The following is a 21214-nucleotide window of genomic DNA, read 5'->3' as shown; positions in this document are numbered from 1 at the left end:
TATTATATATTATTTATTATTATATACATTACTTAACTATTAAGAAAAATATATTATTATTATAATTATATATAATAAAGTATATATTATAAATTATAATTAATATTAATATTTATATTTTAGTCAAATATATACATATTATTTATTTCCCGCTATATTTTAAATTCTGTCTTTATTTCTGCACATATATTAATATTAGTATTTATATTTCTGTCAAATATATACATATTATTTATTTCCCGCTATATTTTAAATTCAGTCTTTATTTACGCAATTTTATGGTAGGCACCGCCTCCTAATTTTTTCATGTTATTTTAATTTTTGTGATACTTGGTGTATGATTCGCTGGGAACGAAATTCTAAAAATCGTTTGGTAAAAAGAAAATTATTGTGGGTTGAAATTAAAAGTGAAAATTCTGACATCATGGAACCAAATCAAGTAAATGTGGAAGAAAAAACTCTTATTGATCATTTTTTTCCCATTTCTGCTAATCCACCATCATGCATTATTTTTCCTGAAACAAATGCTACACATTTTGAGCTGAAACCTTCCATAATTCAACTTTTGCCATCTTTTTATGGGTTAGGTAAAGAGGATCCATACATGCATGTAAAAGATTTTTTAGAAATTTGCTCTACTTTTAGATTTCAAAATTTTTCTGATGAATCTGTTAGGCTTAGACTTTTTCCATTCTCATTAAAACATAAGTCTAAAGCCTGGTTAAATTCACTCCCAGCCCGATCTATTTCAACTTGGGATGAATTAGTTAATAAATTTTTGTCCAAATTTTTTCCAATGTCTAAAACGGATAATATTAGGAGAAAAATCTCCGAATTTTATCAGAAAGATCACGAAGAATTTTATGAATGTTGGGAAAGATTTAAAGATTTATTGCTAAAATGTCCACACCATGGTTTTGAGAAATGGAGATTGGTAAAATACTTTTATGATGGATTATGTCCTTCAAACCGACAAATGGTACAATCAATGCACACTGGAAAATTTCTGCAATTTAGAGGGGATGAGGCTTGGGAGTCTCTTGAGAATCTTTCTGTAAATTCTCAACAGTGGAATTGCCAAGATCCTAGATCGAAAGCTTCCAACACACCTAAGAGAGGTGGAATTTACGATGTCAAAGATGACGTAGATATTAAAACATTATTAGCAAATCTAACTAGGAGAGTTGAAGCTATGTCATTAAGTCAATCCATGAATACTCCTAGAAATTCGTTCCTTATGCTATAGTACAAGTCATAGTGCCCAGTCATGTCCATCATTGCCTATATACCAAGAGGCATTTTCTGAAGAAGTGAACGCTCTTCAAACTTATGGGAAATCATCTGATAGCCCATTTTCTCAATCCTACAATCCAAATTGGAGAAATCATCCAAATTTTTCATGGAGACAGAACCAGCCTCCAATGAATCAAGGGCACCAGTACAACACGCCCAATCAGAGTCAAGCCCAACCTAATATGCCATATCCTCAACAACAAAGAAAACCATCTTTAGAGGATACATGTAATGACCGCTCTAGTAATGTGGATTAGAAAAGGCAATTAGCACTAATTTTTATTATTTTATTATTATTTGTGAATTAATTTATTTGTGGACCCCAATATTTAGAAATAAATGTTAGAGTTATAATTTCTCAATTCCGGAGATTTTATTAAACTCAAGGGGTATTATTTAGCTTATATGTGAAATATGTTAATTTTGTAATTTTTGCTCGGCGACAACGGAAAATGCGATGGATGGCTAGATAATCACATGAGTAAGTTTAGAACCCTATTTCATAGTGGGGAATATTTTAGAGGAAATAAATTATCGGGATTGAGCGGGGTTATGGAAATTGACCATTTTACCCCTAGTTTCAAAGAAATACCTTAGTTTAAGTCTAAGGGCATTTTTGTCATTTGAAAGGGATAAGAGATAGGTGGCTTTTTGGTTGATTGACACCTAGCAAGGATACTTTCAGCCAAGGGTTAGTTAATCCTTTTCCCAATTTGGAAAATCAAAGAAAAGAAATTAGAAGAAAGCATTTCCTCTTGAACTCTCTCTCTCTTTCTATTCGGCTGAGGCAAACCAAGGATCAAACCTGAATTTTTTCTTCCATTTCCTTGAATCTAAGCTAGGATTCAAAGTGGTTTTATCTAAGGTAAGCCCTAGAACTCTTGCTTATGTTAATTTTGAGCTTTTTTCTTAGTTTGAGCATGTGATTTTGGGAGTAAGTGGCTGTTAGGTTTCAAGGTGTTTAAGGTTCGAATTTTAGGGTTTAGTTGAGTTGATTCTAAGTTCTAGCTGCTGGTTTTAATGGTGTAGATGGTTTTTATGCAATTTTAGGTTTAAAGTTCAAAGCTTTATTCATTAATGGCAATTTGAGTTGTGATGGTTTGTTCTGTGAATTACTGCCTGAAAATCATTGTGTATGCATTGTATAGGTATACTGGAGAGTTTGGTTAAGTTTGGGCTTGATTTGAATTAAGGGGGAAGATTTTTGGTTCCCGGCGGATGAAGAGGAATTCGGGTTCGGGTGAGTACTGGCCTGTAGGTCGGCCAGGTTGGTGACCCGAAACAGGGATGCGGGTTGGAAGCTGATGCACCTGTTGGGGGATTTTCCAGAACCCTAGTTTTGGCCAATTTTGGGTTATATAAGGTATTGCCATGAGGTTTATCGATAGGGAAACTTTTAGTTTCAAGTTTTAAGTCCCGGAAAGTGATTTAGCGAGTCACTCATCTGTATTACCATTATTGTGATTAGGGCATCCATCTAGCACGTGAATTCCGTTCAGGTCGGCCAGCACACTTGAATTCGGAAAACTTAAGAAGTGTATAATGTATGATGTGATTATCTGAATGTGTGTATATGTGTTTATATATGCATGCTTGAATTATGTTAAACACTACCAACACTTGTATGATTAAGTTATAGAGTGTATTGGTACAGTGATTGTTGTTGATTTGTGTACGATACAGTGATACCAACACAAGCATAGGAAAATGCTAAGGTGTGTGGTACATCACTCAGTGTTACTCAGTGATCGGGATAAACCCTACCAACACTCGTACAGCGAGGTACGATGTGTATGTGGTATAGTGGTTGTACCACAGTATTGAACGTTCATACTCATACGTTAAGCTCTTTAAATAGGTGTATGGGCGCCTATTTACGTCGGAAATTATATGATATGTTATATGCATTTCTTGCGGGTACGGTGACTCACGGTTTACGCTTCCATGTGTAGGTAAAGGAAAGGCGAAGGCTGAACAGGAGTGAACCTGAGCTCGGGTGAGATTGTACATGTCAAGCAGCGCGACCTGGAGTGTTCGGTCTCGGGACATCTGGGAGTTGTATTTTGAAAGTCGCTGTGCGACCTGTAAATCTGTATATTTTGGATTGTATACTTGAAAAGTAAAGTTTGTAAAGTTTTAAAAATCGGGATCCCGGCACTTGTAAATATTTTATTAAATTACAAAGTTTAGTATTTAATGCAAAAAATTTTAATTTGACACGTTTTTCGAGAAATTTCTTTGGTTAGCAAAGATTGCACAATTATTGAAAAAGCACTGTAGCGTGCCTTAGCATTAGGGCGTTACAATTTTGGTATCGGAAGCGCGAGGTTTGTCTACGAAGCTTGCTATGACATGTACAATCTTCATCAAAGAAAGCTCGGTTCACGGTTCAGTAAGCCCGTACTTGTTTAGTATTTTAAATAAATGTGAATGAGAAAGCATGTTAGGAAGCATATTAGATTTAAATTAAATATATTTCTTTAAAAAGAAAAGAAAGTGTGTTGCCTTAAGTTATTAAGAGCGGTGTTAATTTTGATCGTATGCTAACACACTGGCTTATGGATTCGCGGGCTAAGTCCTATTAAATGGACGCCCGCGAAATACAAGAATTCGGGGTGGCATGGTTGAGAGGCCGGGAGGCGGTCGGGGGAATCTTCAAAATCCTTGTGGTCGCGGCCGTGGCCGCAGCAGCTCGGGGTGGTCGCCTGTAAATCCACCTCGAAGCTCCTCCCGATTGGGAGCAAAGATTTGCGAAATGCAAGAGAGAATTCGTCGGCAAGATGAAGAGATCCAAAGATTGAGGCGACGGGGTCCTCTGCCGTGCCTCCTCGAGAAGTTCGGGCCGTTGCGGTTCCGGCGGTGCCCCGGCGAACAACTTTGTTGTTGGCAACCGTATGGAAGCGTTGTACGAAAGATTTCGAAAACGGGCACCTCCGGTGTTTGCAGGAGGCCCACGATGTGATGAAGGCCGAGCAATGGCTTTCGATGATTGAGCGTATTCTCAACTTTATGGGAGTGGTTGGAAAGGACCGGGTGACCTGCGCCACTTTCCGGGTTTCGGGAAAGATGCCCTCGTGTGGTGGGAATTGATAACCCTCGCTCGGGACGTCACGGCGATGACTCAGGAAGAATTTAGGGAGTTCACCGATCTAGTTCGAATCCCGAGGGTATGTCGATCCTTTGAGTACACAACGAAGTTTGATCGGTTGGCTAAGTTGGCGGGAATTGTGCCCACGGACTTCAAGGTAAGAAAGAAAAATATTTAGCGGGTTTGAGTGCAAAGATCCGGCATGATGCGGTTATTACCACTTCTTGAAGCAACCACGTATGCGAGATATGGTTGAGAAGGCTTTGAGAGCGGGTGAGGTAAAATTTCTTCGGGAGCCCGGGTGGCTCCGAGTGTTGGTGGAACCCCCACTTTGTTCCTACTCCTTGTTTATGGTAGGGATGGTGGTGACTCCACCAATCGGTGCGAAAAGAAAAGTTGTTCCGACACGGTGGCTCGGGGCAAAGCAAGCGGTTCCGTGGGAACCAAGGCGAGAGGAGGACGCCGGGGTTATTCTTATCCGAGTGTCCAAGGTGCAAAGAAACATCATCGGGAGAGTGTAGCCGGAAGACATGCTTCTGTGTGGCATGGTGGGGCATTTCAAGAAAGATTGCCCCCGAGCAAAGAAAGAGGAGCCAGCCGAGGTGAAACCGGTTCTGCACGTGTGTTTGCCATTACCCAAGGCGATGCGCTGCGGCCGGTCCTTACATTGTGACGGGTCGGCTTCCCGTCAACAACTTGTTATTTACGGTATTATTTGACTCGGGAGCTACACGTTCATATGTAGCTACAAGAGTGATTGATCTTACAGGTAGGCCTTGTGATATTTTAGAAAGAGGGTTTGGAACCCTAATGCCTAGCGGGGAATTGGTTATCTCTAATAGGCGCATTAGGTCTATGCCGATTAGGATCGAAGATAGGGAATTGAGTACTGACCTTATAGAATTGAAATTAACTGAATTTGATATTATGCGGGAATGGATTTTCTATCCAAGTATTCGGCCGGTATAGATTGTAAGGCGTAAAATGGTGATTTTTCGGTAGGAAGGTGAAGATCCATTTGTTTATGTTGGATCGGTTCGGGGGTCTCGGATCCCGGTTATTTACGTGTTGAGAGCTAGGGATTTACTATGCAATGGTTGTGTAGGATTTCTAGCGGTAGTTTTTGACTCCGACGGACACGAAACATTTGGGCTCGAGGTAGTCGGGTGGTGAAAGATTTTCTTGATGTGTTTCGAGGAATTGCGGGATTGCCGCCACGGCGAGAGATTGACTTTGTAATTGATTTGGCACACGGAGTCGAACACTCGTTTCTAAAGCTCCATATAGGATGGCTCCGGCGGAACTCAAGGAGCTTAAGTTACAACTTCGAGGGGATGCTTGATATTGGGTTTATTCGACCCGAGTGTATCGCCACAGGGAGCTCGGTTCTTTTTGTGAAAAAGAAAGATGGTTCCCCTCGGAATGTGTATTGATTATCGGGGAACTAAACAAGCCGACGATTAAGAACAAGTACCCATTGCCTAGGATCGATGATACGGTTCGATCGGCTTCGAGGGGAAAAACGAGTGTTTTCGAAGATTGATTTACGGTACGGTTATCATCGACTCGGGAATTCGGGAGGAGGACATACCGAAGAGCGCTGAACCGGATATGGGCACTATGAGTTTCTGGTAATGTCATTCGGATTGACTAATGCTCCTGCGGCCTTTATGGATCTCATGAATAGGGTATTCAAGGATTTCCTCGATAACTGCGTTATAGTGTTTATCGATGACATTCTTGTGTACTCTCAGTCAGAAGAGGACCACGAGCATCATCTTCGAATGGTGTTACAGCGACTTAGGGATCACAAGCTGTATGCCAAGTTCAAAAAGTGTGAATTCTGGTTGTCCGAGGTGTCCTTTCTGGGTCACATAGTTGGGAAAAATGGAATTATGGTTGATCCAAACAAGATAGAATCAGTGAAGAATTGGCCGAGACCCCAAGTACGTAACAGAAATTAGAAGTTTTCTCGGGTTAGCAGGGTATTATCGACGTTTCGTCGAAGGATTTTCTAAACTTTCTATGCCCCTAACCGAATTGACCAAGAAAAATCAGAGATTTGTGTGGTCAGATAAGTGTGAATCAAGCTTTCAGGAGTTGAAGCAGCGATTGATAACAGCTCCGGTGTTAGCTTTGCCATCGGATCAAGAGAAATTTGTTGTTTATTGTGATGCATCCAGACAGGGTCTGGGATGTGTTCTGATGCAAGCTGACAGAGTCATAGCTTATGCCTCTCGTCAACTTAAGGATTATGAGCAGTGTTACCCAACTCATGATTTAGAGCTCGCTGCTGTGGTTTTTGCTTTAAAGATTTGGCGACATTATCTTTACGGTGAAAAGTGTGAAATTTATACTGATCATAAAAGTCTTAAATACTTTTTCACCCAAAAAGATTTGAATATGAGGCAGAGAAGGTGGTTGGAGTTAGTTAAGGACTACGATTGCGAAATATTGTATCACCCCGGGAAAGCCAATGTTGTGGCCGATGCTCTGAGCAGAAAGGGTCCCGGGCAAGTGTGCACTACGGTTATGATAGCTCCTCAACTAGCCTCAGAAATGGTTAGTGCGGGAATTGAGTTCGTGGTCGGGAAATTACATAATTTAACACTCCAATCTGATCTGTTGGAGAGAATCAGAAAGGCACAACTGGAAGATCCCGAGCTAGTTAAAGTTCGAGATGAAGTAGCGGCTGGTCGGCCTAGAGGTTTTTCAATCTCGATCAGTGGAATGTTGTTATATAAAGCTCGAGTTTGTGTTCCTAGTGTTGATGAGCTTAAGAAAGAGATACTTGATGAAGCTCACACCACGCCTTATTCGTTGCATCCGGGAACCACCAAGATGTATCAGGATTTGAAACCCTACTTCTGGTGGTATGGGATGAAAAGAGATGTGGTGGACTATGTGTCCAAGTGTTTAACACCTTGCCGGCCAGATTAAGGCCGAACATCGGGCGGCGGGGTTGTGCAACCTTTAATCCTTCCGGAATGGAAGTGGGAGACATCGCAATGGACTTTGTAAGCTTGGGTTACCTAGAACTACAGGGATGTATGATTCTGTATGGGTCATTATGGATAGATTTACAAAGTCGGCTCACTTTCTACCAGTGAAAGTTACCTATTCAGTGGATCAGTATGCTGAATTGTATGTGAAGGAGATAGTTCGTCTCCATGGAGCCCCTAAATCTATTGTGTCAGATAGGGATCCAAAGTTCACATCGAAGTTTTGGGTGAGTCTTCAGAAGGCTATGGGTACCAAGTTAAAGTTTAGTACAGCCTTTCACCCTCAGACTGATGGTCAGTCAGAAAGAACTATCCAGATTTTGGAAGACTCTTGCGAGCACAGTGTCATGGACTTTGAGGGTTCATGGAGTAAGTACTTGCCTTTAATTGAATTCTCCTACAACAACGACTACCAAAGTACAATAGGGATGGCTCCCTATGAGATGTTATACGGTAGAAAATGTCGTTCTCCTATTCATTGGGACGAGACGGGGAGAAAGGAAGTACACAGGTCCCGAAATTGGTGCAAAAGACCAATGAAGCTATTGATAAGATCAAGGCTCGGATGCTTGCTTCTCAAAGCGAGCGAAAAGTTATGCCGTCCGAAGCGCGAGATGTCACATTTCGGACGGGGAACATGTTTTTCTGGCGAGTTTCACCCATGAAGGGTATTCGGCGCTTCGGGAAGAAGGGTAAGTTAAGCCCCCAGGTTCATTGGGCCATTTCGGATACTCGAGAAGGTCGGGCGGGTAGCGTATCGGCTAGCCTTACCACCCGGCATTATCAGGCTGTTCATGACGTATTTCACATCTCTATGTTAAGGAAATACGTGTCAGACCCGACTCATGTCTTGAGTTATGAAGCCCTTGAACTACAGCCAGACTTATCCTATGAAGAGCAACCTGTTCAGATTCTGGATAGAAAAGAAAAAGTTCTTCGCAACAAGACTATTGCATTAGTTAAGGTGCTTTGGAGGAACAGTAAGGTGGAAGAAGCCACCTGGGGTGGAGTCGAATATGAGGACTCGACATCCGGAGCTATTCGGGTTAGATTTCGGGGACGAAATCCTATTAACGGGGGATAATTGTAATGGCCGCTCTAAGTAATGTGGATTAGAAAAGGCAATTAGCACTAATTTTTATTATTTTATTATTATTTGTGAATTAATTTATTTGTGGACCCCAATATTTAGAAATAAATGTTAGAGTTATAATTTCTCAATTCCGGAGATTTTATTAAACTCAAGGGGTATTATTTAGCTTATATGTGAAATATGTTAATTTTGTAATTTTTGCTCGGCGACAACGGAAAATGCGATGGATGGCTAGATAATCACATGAGTAAGTTTAGAACCCTATTTCATAGTGGGGAATATTTTAGAGGAAATAAATTATCGGGATTGAGCGGGGTTATGGAAATTGACCATTTTACCCCTAGTTTCAAAGAAATACCTTAGTTTAAGTCTAAGGGCATTTTTGTCATTTGAAAGGGATAAGAGATAGGTGGCTTTTTGGTTGATTGACACCTAGCAAGGATACTTTCAGCCAAGGGTTAGTTAATCCTTTTCCCAATTTGGAAAATCAAAGAAAAGAAATTAGAAGAAAGCATTTCCTCTTGAACTCTCTCTCTTTCTTTCTATTGGTGAGGCAAACCAAGGATCAAACTGAATTTTTCTTCCATTTCCTTGAATCTAAGCTAGGTTTCAAAGTGGTTTTATCTAAGGTAAGCCCTAGAACTCTTGCTTATGTTAATTTTGAGCTTTTTCGTAGTTTGAGCATGTGATTTTGGGAGTAAGTGGCTGTTAGGTTTCAAGGTGTTTAAGGTTCGAATTTTAGGGTTTAGTTGAGTTGATTCTAAGTTCTATTCTTGGTTTTAATGGTGTAGATGGTTTTTATGCAATTTTAGGTTTAAAGTTCAAAGCTTTATTCATTAATGGCAATTTGAGTTGTGATGGTTTGTTCTGTGAAGTACTGCCTGGAAATCATTGTGTATGCATTGTATAGGTATCTTGGAGAGTTTGGTTAAGTTTGGGCTTGATTTGAATTAAGGGGAAGATTTTTGGTTCCCGAGCGGATGAGCACGGAATTCCGGTTGGGTGGTACGTACCAAGCCAGGTCGACCAGGTTGGTGACCCGAAGCCGGGATGCTTGGAAAACCGCCGCCTGTTGGGGGATTTTCCGAGAACCCTAGTTTTGGCCAATTTTTGGGTTATATAGGGTATTGCCATGAGGTTTATCGATAGGGAAACTTTTAGTTTCAAGTTTTAAGTCCGAAAGTGATTTAGCGAGTCACTCATACGTATTACCATTATTGTGATTAGGGCATCCATCTAGCACGTGAATTCCGTTCGTCGACGGCCACACTTGAATTCGGAAAACGAGGTAAGAGCGTGTATAATGTATGATGTGATTATCTGAATGTGTGTATATGTGTTTATATATGCATGCTTGAATTATGTTAAACACTACCAACACTTGTATGATTAAGTTATAGAGTGTATTGGTACAGTGATTGTTGTTGATTTGAGTACGATACAGTGATACCAACACAAGCATAGGAAAATGCTAAGGTGTGTGGTACATCACTCAGTGTTACTCAGTGATCGGGATAAACCCTACCAACACTCGTACAGCGAGGTACGATGTGTATGTGGTATAGTGGTTGTACCCTGGTATTGAACGTTCATACTCATCCATTAAGCTACGTAAATAGGTGTATGGGCGCCTATTTACGGGTCGGAAATTATATGATATGTTATATGCATTTCTTGCGAGTCCGGTGACTCACCGGTTTTACTTCCATGTGTAGGTAAAGGAAAGGCGAAGGCCGAACGGGAGTGAACTGAGCTCGGGTGAGATTGTACATGTCGAGCGGCGCGACTGGAGTGTTCGGTCTCGGGACATCAGGAGTTGTATTTTGAAAGTCATTTGTGCGACACAGCGTAAATCTGTATATTTTGGATTGTATACTTGAAAAGTAAAGTTTGTAAAGTTTTAAAAATCGGGATCCCGACACTTGTAAATATTTTATTAAATTACAAAGTTTAGTATTTAATGCAAAAAATTTTAATTTGACACGTTTTTTGAGAAATTTCTTTGGTTAGCAAAGATTGCACAATTATTGAAAAAGCACTGTAGCGTGCCTTAGCATTAGGGCGTTACAATACACTACAACAGTTTATGCAAACCACCTAACAAGCTTTACACACAAATTCTCAATCCCTATTAAAGCTTGAAACACAAATGGGTCAGCTTGCTACTGCTGTAGCTGAAAGGGAAAAGGGAAAACTTCCCAGTCAACCCATTCCAAATCCAAAGAGTCAGTACGAGGTAAGTACATCTAGACCCTGCGAAGAAGCTAAATCAATTTCTATCCTTAGGTACGGGAAAAATAATTGAAAAACCTGATTACATACCTCGAGCGATCTTTGAAATAAACAAAGACTCATTGAAAGAAAATGAAAAGAGTCAGCCTGAAAGTTCACATTCCAAAGACTCGGTTGAAGAATCGAGTCAAACCTTACCGTTCATTCCAAAAGCTCCATTCCCACAAAGATTGCTCCCGATCAAAAGAGGTAGTCAGTATGGTGACATCTTAGAGGTATTCAAACAAGTAAGTATAAATATCCCTTTCTTAGATGCCATTAAGCAAATACCTGCCTACTCTAAATTCTTGAAAGATTTGTGTACTGCAAAAAGAAACACAAATGTTCCGAAAAAGGCATTTTTAACGGAACAAGTCAGCTCCATAATTCAATATAAAAATCTTGTTAAACACAAAGATCCGGGGTGTCCCACCATTCCTTGTATTATTGGTGATCATGTGATTAACAAAGCTTTACTTGATTTAGGAGCTAGTGTGGTGTGCCTTATTACGTTTATAAGCAACTTGGTCTAGAGGAAGGCCAAAACCAACATCTATGACACTTCGGTTAGATCGTTCTGTGAAAATTCCTAGAGGTGTCATAGAAGATGTTTTGATTAAGGTAGATAAATTTTATTTTCCTGTTGATTTCATTGTTCTTGATACTCATTTTGTTGAAGACATAAGTGCTCAAATTCCGATCATTTTGGGTAGACCATTTTTAGCCACATCAAATGCAATCATCAATTTGTCGTAATGGTGTTCTTAAATTATCATTTGGAAATATGATTTGTTGAGTTGAATGTTTTTAATGTTGCTAATAAATACTGTTGATTGCGATGATGTATATGAGGTAAATTTTATTGATTCCGTCACACAAGATTTCATGCTAAACAAAGATAATTCTTTTGAAAATTGTGTAAGTCATTTTGGTATGAATTTTGAAAGTTCTTTTGATAGTGTAAATTCTTTGTTAGAGTCTACACCATTGATAAACACGAGAAGAGTGGAACACCAAAGTTGAGTCAATTGAACCCTTTCGCCAATTAGAATCACAGTCACTCCCTGAACCACCAAAGTTAGATCTAAAGGTTTTACCTGAAGATCTAAAATATGCATTCCTAGGAGAGTCAGAAACCTTCCCTGTTATCATCGCATCTGCGTTAGACAAGAAACAAGAAGAGAAATTGGTACAAGTTCTTAAGAGTCACAAAGAAGCCATAGGGTGGACCATGACTGACATCAAAGGAATTAGTCCTTCGGTGTGCATGCATCGAATCCATTTAGAAGAAAATGCAAAGCCATCCCGTGAGTGTCAAAGAAGGTTAAATCCAAATATGAAAGAAGTAGTGAGAGATGAAATACTTAAAACATTAGATGTGGGTATTATATACCCAATTTCTGATAGTTCATGGGTCAGTCCAATCCATGTTGTTCCTAAGAAGTCTGGAATTACTGTAGTCAAGAATGCAAACGATGAATTAATCCCCACTAAAATCCAAACTGGATGGAGAGTGTGCATTGACTACGAAAGCCCAGATAAGCCTCACCGAAAGACCATTTCCCATTACCCTTCATTGATCAAATGCTTGAAAGATTAGGCGGTCACGAGTACTACTTGTTTTCTCGATGGTTACTCGGGATACAACCAAATCCCGATAGCACCCGAGATCAAGAAAAGACCACCTTCACATGTCCTTATGGAACATTTGTTTATCGACGCATGTCTTTTGGCTTATGCAATGCACACAGAACGTTTCAAAGGTGTATGATTGCAATTTTTTTCGATATGGTTGAACATTTTTTGGAAATCTTTATGGATGATTTTTCTATTTATGGATCTTCTTTTGATGAATGTTTACACCACCTGTCTCTTGTCTTGATTCGTTGTAAAGAAAAGAATTTAGTGCTAAATTGGGAAAAATGTCTTTTTATGGTAAAACGTGGAATTGTCTTAGGACATGTGATTTCATCTGAGGGAATAGAAGTTGACAAAGCTAAAGTTGATCTTATTTCAAAACTTCCACCACCAAAAACTGTGAAAGAAATTAGATCATTCTTAGGTCACGCCAGTTTCTACCGGAGATTCATAAAAGACTTTAGCAAAATTTCACGGCCTCTGTGCCATTTACTTGGAAAAGATAATGCATTTGTTTTTGATCATGATTGTCATATTGCTTTTGAGAAATTGAAAACTATGCTAACTACGCACCCATTATTCAACCTCCCCGATTGGAACCTTCCTTTTGAAATAATGTGTGATGCTTCCGATTATGCTATAGGAGGTTGTCTTAGGGCAAAGAATTGATAAAATACCACATGTTATTTCCTACTCTAGCGAACTCTAAATGATGCTCAATTAAATTATTCCACAACCGAGAAAGAATTGCTACGTAGTCTTTGCCTTAGAAAAGTTTAGGTCTTATCTGTTAGGATCTAAAATAATTGTTTATTACGATCATCTTTGCTTTAAGATATCTTTTGTCAAAGAAAGATGCAAAATCACGTTAAATCCGGTGGATACTTCTTTTACAAGAGTTTGATCTAGAAATTCGTGATAAAAAAGGGTCGAAAATGTTGTTGCGATCACTTATCTAGGCTAGTTATTGAAACTAGTAAAGAGCCTACCCTATCACCGAAACTTTTCACGATGAACAATTGATGCATGTTTCTTCTCTGCCTTGGTATGTTGACATTGTGAATTATCTTGTTCTTGGTGAAATACCATCTCACCGATGCAAACAAGATAAAAATAAATTTTATTACGAGGTGAAAAATTTTATCTGGGATGATCCATACTTGTTTAAATATTGTCATGATCAGATAGTACGTAGATGTATCCCGAATTGTGATCAAACTAAAATCATATCTTTTTGTCATGATCATGCCTGTGGAGGCCATTTCAGTAGTAAAAAAGGCTATGTTTGCAAAATTTTACAATGTGGTTTTTATTGGCCCACAATTTTTCGTGATACATATGCATACCGTATAAAGCCTATGAACGTTGTCAAAAGTTAGGAAGTGTTTGTCTAGAAGAAACATGATGCCTTTAAACCCTATTCTTATTATTGATGTATTTGATGTTTGGGGTATTGATTTTATGGGACCTTTTCCTAACTCGTTTGGAAATTTGTATATTCTTGTTGGAGTTGATTATGTTTCAAAATGGGTCGAAAGTCATTGCATGTCACACAAACGACCACAAAGTGGTGGTTCGTTTCTTGAAAGAAAATATTTTTTCCCGTTTTGGCACACCACGTGCTATCATTAGTGATGGAGGTACACATTTTTGTAATAAGCCATTTGCACATCTCATGAAAAATTATGGCATTACACACAAAGTCACTACACCGTATCATCCTCAAACTAGTGGTCAAGTTGAAATCTCCAATAGGGAAATAAAGCACATCCTAGAAAAACGATCAACCCAACTAGGAAAGATTGGTCCACGAGACTAAGCGATGCTTTATGGGCATATCGTACTTGCATACAAAACTCCCGTTGGAATGTCACCTTACGCCTAGTGTATGGAAAAGCACATCATTTACCTTGTAGAGTTAGAGCACTTAGAGCCTTTTGGGCAATTAAACAACTGAATTTTGCTTTCACAGACAAAGCGGGAGAAAAAAGAAAGCTCCAATTAAATGAATTGGAAGAACTGAGAAACGATGCTTACGATTGTGTAAAAAGTTACAAAGAATGTACAAACTTCTATCATGATAGGAACATCTAGCAAAAATATTTCTCCACTGGTCAGAAAGTTATTTTATACAACTCTCGATTTCATCTGTTTCCTTGTAAGTTACGTTCTAAATAGAATGGTCCATTTACTATTCGTATTCTTTTTCCTTACGGAGCTATTCTAAAACTGGTAACATATTCAAAGTTAATGGCCAAATGTTGAAACCATTTTTAGAATTAACATCACCTGAAGTGGAGGAAACACTCCTTCACGATCCAATTTACCAAGGTTAGTGAATTCTTTCACTACTGTTCCTATCTTTAATTGCTTTCTTTATTTTTCAGTATTTTAGTTTATTTTCTGTCATTTGTTTTTTAGAAAATTAACATCTATCACTGTGCATATTCTCTATTTTTTTTTTCGGTTCTCATCTCATGTTCTTATCATATACATATTTAGACATTGAGGACATTGTCTCATTTTAGTTGGGGGTACTGAGTATATTCTTGCGTTAAGTTCGATAAATTTCTTACCTTTTTGAAAATTTTGAGTCAAATTTTGCTGCTAATTATGTGAATAAATAAATATTGTGTTAGACTAGTTTATACTATATTTAGTTACTTAGATAGTAATTCCAGTAAAAATTGCACAAACCAAACACATGATTTGATTGTTTTTAACACATTTAATTGAGAAAAATCTTAAGTTAAAAGCTTTCATTTTTTGTGAGAAGTGAGAATTGAGAAAACGACTTTTTGAACACATATTGATCTTCTGAATTGGTAAAATCAAAATTTTTTTGAAATTTGAAAATATGGCAATTACTAGAGGGATACTTTTTTTTTTTAGAATTGAGCCTAATTGTAAATTTATTATCTTTATATTTTCTTATCACATGTTGCCTCTTGTAAAAAAAAAAAAAAAAGTAAAGATATATATATTGTGGATATTGCCCTTAAAAAAAAATACATATATATCATATAAAGAGCAATATCTTACATACTATATATATATAAAAAAAAAAAAAAAAATCAAACAAGAGCAACATTTCTCTTTCAGCGTAGCTTGGTCAAAATTCAAAATATACCAAATAAAATTTTGCTACGGTAAATAATTATTGTGGATATTGCCCTTAAAAAAAAATACATATATATCATATAAAGAGCAATATCTTAGTTTTAATCATTTAGCAAAGTAAAAAAAAAATATATATATATCGGTAAAAATATATATGCATAATATATATATATATAGAAAAAAAAATAATATATCATCATCAATCAAAAGAGACTTTGCTATAGTTTATTTTTCGTAAATTTTAGTCACGAAATAAAAAAAAAAAATCGTTGTTTATTTCTTTATTTTGGCTCCAGGTATTGTAATGAAATCCCGAAAGTTAACTTGTCATTTGAATTTCAAAATATTTTTTTGGTTAGCCTATCTATGGGTCAATAATTGTTTACATTGTTCGTCCTAAAAATCTTTATCCATTTGAGCGTCAATAAATATATCTTTCCAGCTCCAAGAGTGACAACCCTTCCTCTTTTCAAATATTTCAATACCTGTGAGGATTTGAAGTTGAGACTTTTTACTTTAAAGATTTTTCAATATTATCTGTTTTATGATTAAAGCAAAGAATATGATTTGAAACACACACACAAAAAATCTGGAATTATATCTATTGTAATTTTTTATATATAGTATTTTCTAGAGTTTACACTAATATTTTATTTTGTTTCGATTAGTCAGAGTTTGTTTGATTTGTTCATTTTGGTAATATTTTTTTATCCGCTTGAATTGCTAGGGACTAGCAATAAGCTAGTTGGGGGTTGTGTTAAATGCCAAAATATTACATATTTTATAGTGTAAAAATACAAAATAAAATTAATTCTTTATAATATTTTCAAGAAATTAATGCAATATATTATTATATTGAAAATATTTTATTTAAGATTAATTTTATCTTTGTTTATAAATAATAATAGTATTTATGGCATAATTAAAAAAAAAACAAATAAAAAGTTAAGAAAATACATTGTATATATTTAAAGAAATACAAATTAATTAAATTTTAAATAAATATTTTCATTAAAATTATTGTGATATATTTTATGTTGAAAATATTTTGTTTGGATTTAATTTTGTTTGTGTTTGATTGAGAAAATAGCATTTGTGAAAAGAAAGGAAAAGAAAAAGAAAAATAGTAAAAATGTGATCCAAAGCAATGAAAAATGGCATTTTTGAAGCCTAAAAGAGAGCACAAAAGGACAAAAGCCCATTTGGCCCTCTTCTTCTCCCCTGCCGACATCAGCGCCACGTGGCGCTCTCCCATTGGCTCGGAAAAAGCAGCAGCTCCCTTTGGCCCTCTCTCCCTCTTCACGCGCGCGTGAGGCACACGGCCTCACCCTAGCCGTGCGTGCGCCTCACGCCATGCCCCAGCGGCTGGCCTTCGTTTGGACCGAGCCCCATCAGCCAAAAGGTGGCTTTCTCTCCTCTCGCCACGTGTCAGTTGCACACCAAAGCCACCAATCCGAGCTTGACACGTGGCACTCCGAAATTAACTTTTTGTATTTACAATTTTACCCACATGCAATTTGTAATAAGTTTAATTGCGTATTAGTCCTTTTACCCTTCTATAAATAGAAGATTAGGTTTTTAGAATTCGATTCTGAGTTTCGAGTTTCGGACGGGAAAAATCCGTAGAAAACGCTCAGAGCGCTCAGTGTTAGTTTACCGCTTTCTTAGTTAATTTTCTTATGGGTTTCTAAGTTCCCTTATTATTAAGGAGGACGATGAAACCTAGTGTATTTAATTAAGTATTTATTTTTATTTTGATTCTCAGTACAATATATGCTTATGATTTTTGCTTCTTAAAATAATTTCTTTCATCTTTAATATCAAGTATTTTTGATAGTTAGAAATTATTTATGCTTGGTTCCATATTTTATTAAAGATAATATTCTTTGATTTTTTGTATTTACATTAAATTGTTTCACATTTAATGCTTAGAAGTTATAATTTTAAAGCGAAGGAAAATCTATTTTTTTATTAGAAAATAATTAGTTTGATTACTGATTAAATTATGAGAATCAATATAAACATAAATATTTTTATATACATTAAGTGGATCCTGAACCCTTAATAAGATCCTAAAATATTTCTGAAAATATCTGTTACTGTCATTTTTATCATTTAAACACTTTATTTTATTTTGTTACCAAAAACCTCACAATTTTCGGAACTAGGTTAGAGTTTTATTAGCTTAGATTAAATAAGTATTTTCTTCGATTTCACGCAATTCCCATGGGTTCGACCTCGTTCTTCAAAATCTCCATACTACAATAAAGATTCGTGCGCTTGCGAGTTGATAAATGTAAAACGTACCATTTTGGTATACAACAGAGCTTGATTTAATGACATTAATGGAAGAGCTCTTATTTCAGTAATTGCTTATTGAAATATCATTTATAAGTTGCTAAGTGTTTTAAAGATAAAATACATTGAAAGGCTAAACGGTAAATTTTGTCCATACTCAATGTAAATCGTCGATAGAAGATCAATGACTATTAGGATTGAAATAATGGATAATCAGAGCATATCTATATTTGGTATATAGAGTTTTCTATGTAATCAAGAGTGCAATTCCAAATCTATAATGGAGTTGGGAGGAAGTAATAAGTGAGAAAATTTACTTGGTAAATTTTAAATCTACTTATTAGGAGCTTGATTAGATAGACCCATGCTCTCCACATTATTTGGGATAATATTACCTTCTAGACTCAATTAATTGACTTAATTAATTAATTAGAATTCTATAGAAGATTATGTTTTATTTATGAATATACTAAGGAATGGCAAATGTGAGAAGAAAATAAAAGAGAAATATTTATTATTAATTAATTAAGATATTTTATAAGTGTAATTAATAAATATATTTAAATGGTAATTTTATTTGATATTTATTAAATAGATAAAATTAGTATTTAAATAATCATGATAAAAAATTGTATTTTAAGACAAATATAGAAAGTTTCATTGTATGAAATAAAAATAGCAAAAATCAAACCCCTTGAATCCATATTGGTAAGGTTTTTAGGGTCATTATCATTTTCTAAATAGCCAATTATATACTTACCCTAAACCTAAAAGAAAAACTATAAAAAGAGGCCTAATGTTTTGATTTAAGACAGACATTACACTCTTCTATTTTGACAAACAGAAAAAAAACTAAATCAGAAAAAGCTTTTCTTTTCTCTCAAGAAAATTTCTAGTTTCTTTCTTTCTCTTTCACTCTCTAATTTTGTGTCTTATAGTATAGAGTATTTGCCCACGCAGTTCACATCAATATTCAGATCTTTGTAGAAGACTGTAAAAAATAAATATTCGTGATTTGAAGGAAGTAATCTAGGCTTACTTTACAACTGAAAGGAACAACGGTTATAATGATGAACGAAATGATTCATATTATTCCACTTTAATTTATGTAAGAGATCTTTATCTTTTATGTACTTAATTATTATTTTTATAATTTACTCTATAATAGAAAGGAACAACAGTTATAGTACTGAACGAAATGGTTCATATTATTCCACTGTAATTTATGTAAGAGATCTTTATCTTTTATGTGCTTAATTATTATTTTATAGTTTTAATAATAAAGATGTTTGATTATAATATTTATATTAATATACATGCTTAGTATATTAAGATTTTAGTAAAATAAGTTTCAATAACTGACCTCAAAGCCATGATAATTATTTACTTTCATGAAATATGATATAAAAATAATATGTTATTTTTTGTTTTGTGTTTTTGATTTCCAGAATTCATTAATGGTGTGTATTTTTTGATGTTTTATGGATAATAATTTTATTTCGTGATTAAATTTTTTTTAGAATGATAAATTGTTGAAAAATGTGTAAGTCAGAATTGAAATTTGGTCAAAATTGACTCGAAAATCGAATTTTTTGGATTGGAGGCATGGCTGCCTGTGCATGCATGCTCCTCACCCCCGCACGCATGGACACAGGGCCCACAAAAACCTCCTTTTTGGCAGCTAGCATGCACACTACTCGTGCATGGTCACGGTTTCTCGGCTAGATGCACGAGCGAGTCGCCGAGGCTCTCTCTACCTCGTGCTTGCACCACATGGCTGCCTAGCAGCCTTGTTTCTCAAAAATCACATTTTTTTTTATTTAGTTTCCCTTTTCCTTATACAATTTTAGTTTTATTATAAAATAATATTAAATAATATAGAGTAGATGAGAAGAAAGAAGATGATGAAGAGAGAAAGAGAAAGTGAATGAGAATTTCTCGGTTGTTTATTCCAACGGAGTGAACCCCTATTTATACAAATACAAGAGTGAAATATTAAGAAACTAAGAAAAAGGGAAACTAAGAAAAAGAGGAATGTTGATTACAATTAATGGTAATAAATAAAAAATTTGGACATCCACATAATTATTAATATTTATAACACTCCCCCTTGGATGTCCATAATAACTGTCTTATTAAAAATCTTGCTAAAAACTTGATCAAAAGAATAAAAGTATAGTGTAAACTAACTCCTCCTCATTTAGACATTCGTGGAGATCTTCTAATCGACGAATTTCGATCTTGTCTATCGTCTTCTCAAATGTTGATGTTGGTAATAACTTTGTGAATAAGTTTGCAAGATTGACACTTGATTGAATATGTTGAACACCAATATGCATTTTCTTGAAGCGTATAAAGAAGAATTTGGTGAAATATGTTCTAATTCTATCTCCTTCAATGTACCCTCCTTTTAGTTGAGCGATGCAAGCAGTATTATCCATAGAGAATTGTTTGGGTTGATACTTCTTTATTGAGTGCAATCAATATGTTTCCCGAATATGCTATGTCAATGATCTCACTCACACACATTCTCTACTTGCTTCATAAAATACAAGTATGTTAACATGATTTATAGTTGTCTCTATAAAAACCTTGTCAGAAAAACCCAGTGGGATAAAATCTGAGCTAGGGAAAAAGAGTACAATATATATTTCATATTCATAACTATTTGCAAGTTGCCTCGTTAAAAACCTTGCCAGGAAATCCCAGTGGGACAAAACCTGAGCTAAGGAAAAAAGAGTGCAACATGAATATGTCTCCCCCTCATGCACATATGATCCATAATTCTTTTGGTGATAATTGATCTCATAAGATTATTGTTATCACTTTTAAAATATCACCATATACAATCTTTGATCATATATTTTCTATAACTCTTCCAGAGTATGTATGGACTTCTAAATTATAGATGAGGGGTTCGTGGAACATTAATCTTTATCCAACTAATTGTATCATTCATGTGTGTACACAACTTTGTTCATACGAAAATTTAAAATTTCAAGTAGATATGAACATAACACATTAATGGTACTATAAATTTTCATTTGTGACAATGATGGTACTCCAAGACCATATATTTGTTCCATCTTGTTGTATGATCTTGATTTCCATATCAAATGATCATATATCTATAATTCTTGATGCATATGAAGTACTTCAGGACTTCAATACTAATGAACAAACTTTATACATTTAATATTTCTCGATATACAAAAGAAATAAAAGTTTGTTCTTTAAAAACTCTTCAAGAGTCCATCACAACATATAATTTACGAATTTATACTGCATAGACAACCATACGTATTTTTCAAACAATAATTTACTTACATGTTTTTATTTCATACAAAGATCTTTGTCATATAGTGCGCGTGACTTTGAATTTATATCACTTAAGACATGTATTAAATTCTT

General features: G+C 35.8%; 1 non-coding gene across 1 annotated transcript; it reads right to left on the bottom strand.

Annotated features, from left to right (window-relative positions):
- Nucleotides 1–811: 811 nt before the first annotated feature.
- Nucleotides 812–918, bottom strand: LOC115715522 (small nucleolar RNA R71). The gene has a single exon (XR_004011389.2). It is a non-coding gene; the product is annotated as a small nucleolar RNA R71 (small nucleolar RNA).
- Between the last annotated feature and the right edge of the window lie 20296 nt (nt 919–21214).

The sequence above is a fragment of the Cannabis sativa genome, chromosome 4, assembly GCF_029168945.1.
Source record: "Cannabis sativa cultivar Pink pepper isolate KNU-18-1 chromosome 4, ASM2916894v1, whole genome shotgun sequence".
Classification (NCBI taxonomy): domain Eukaryota; kingdom Viridiplantae; phylum Streptophyta; class Magnoliopsida; order Rosales; family Cannabaceae; genus Cannabis; species Cannabis sativa.
This window is presented reverse-complemented; position numbering and strand designations above follow the sequence as displayed.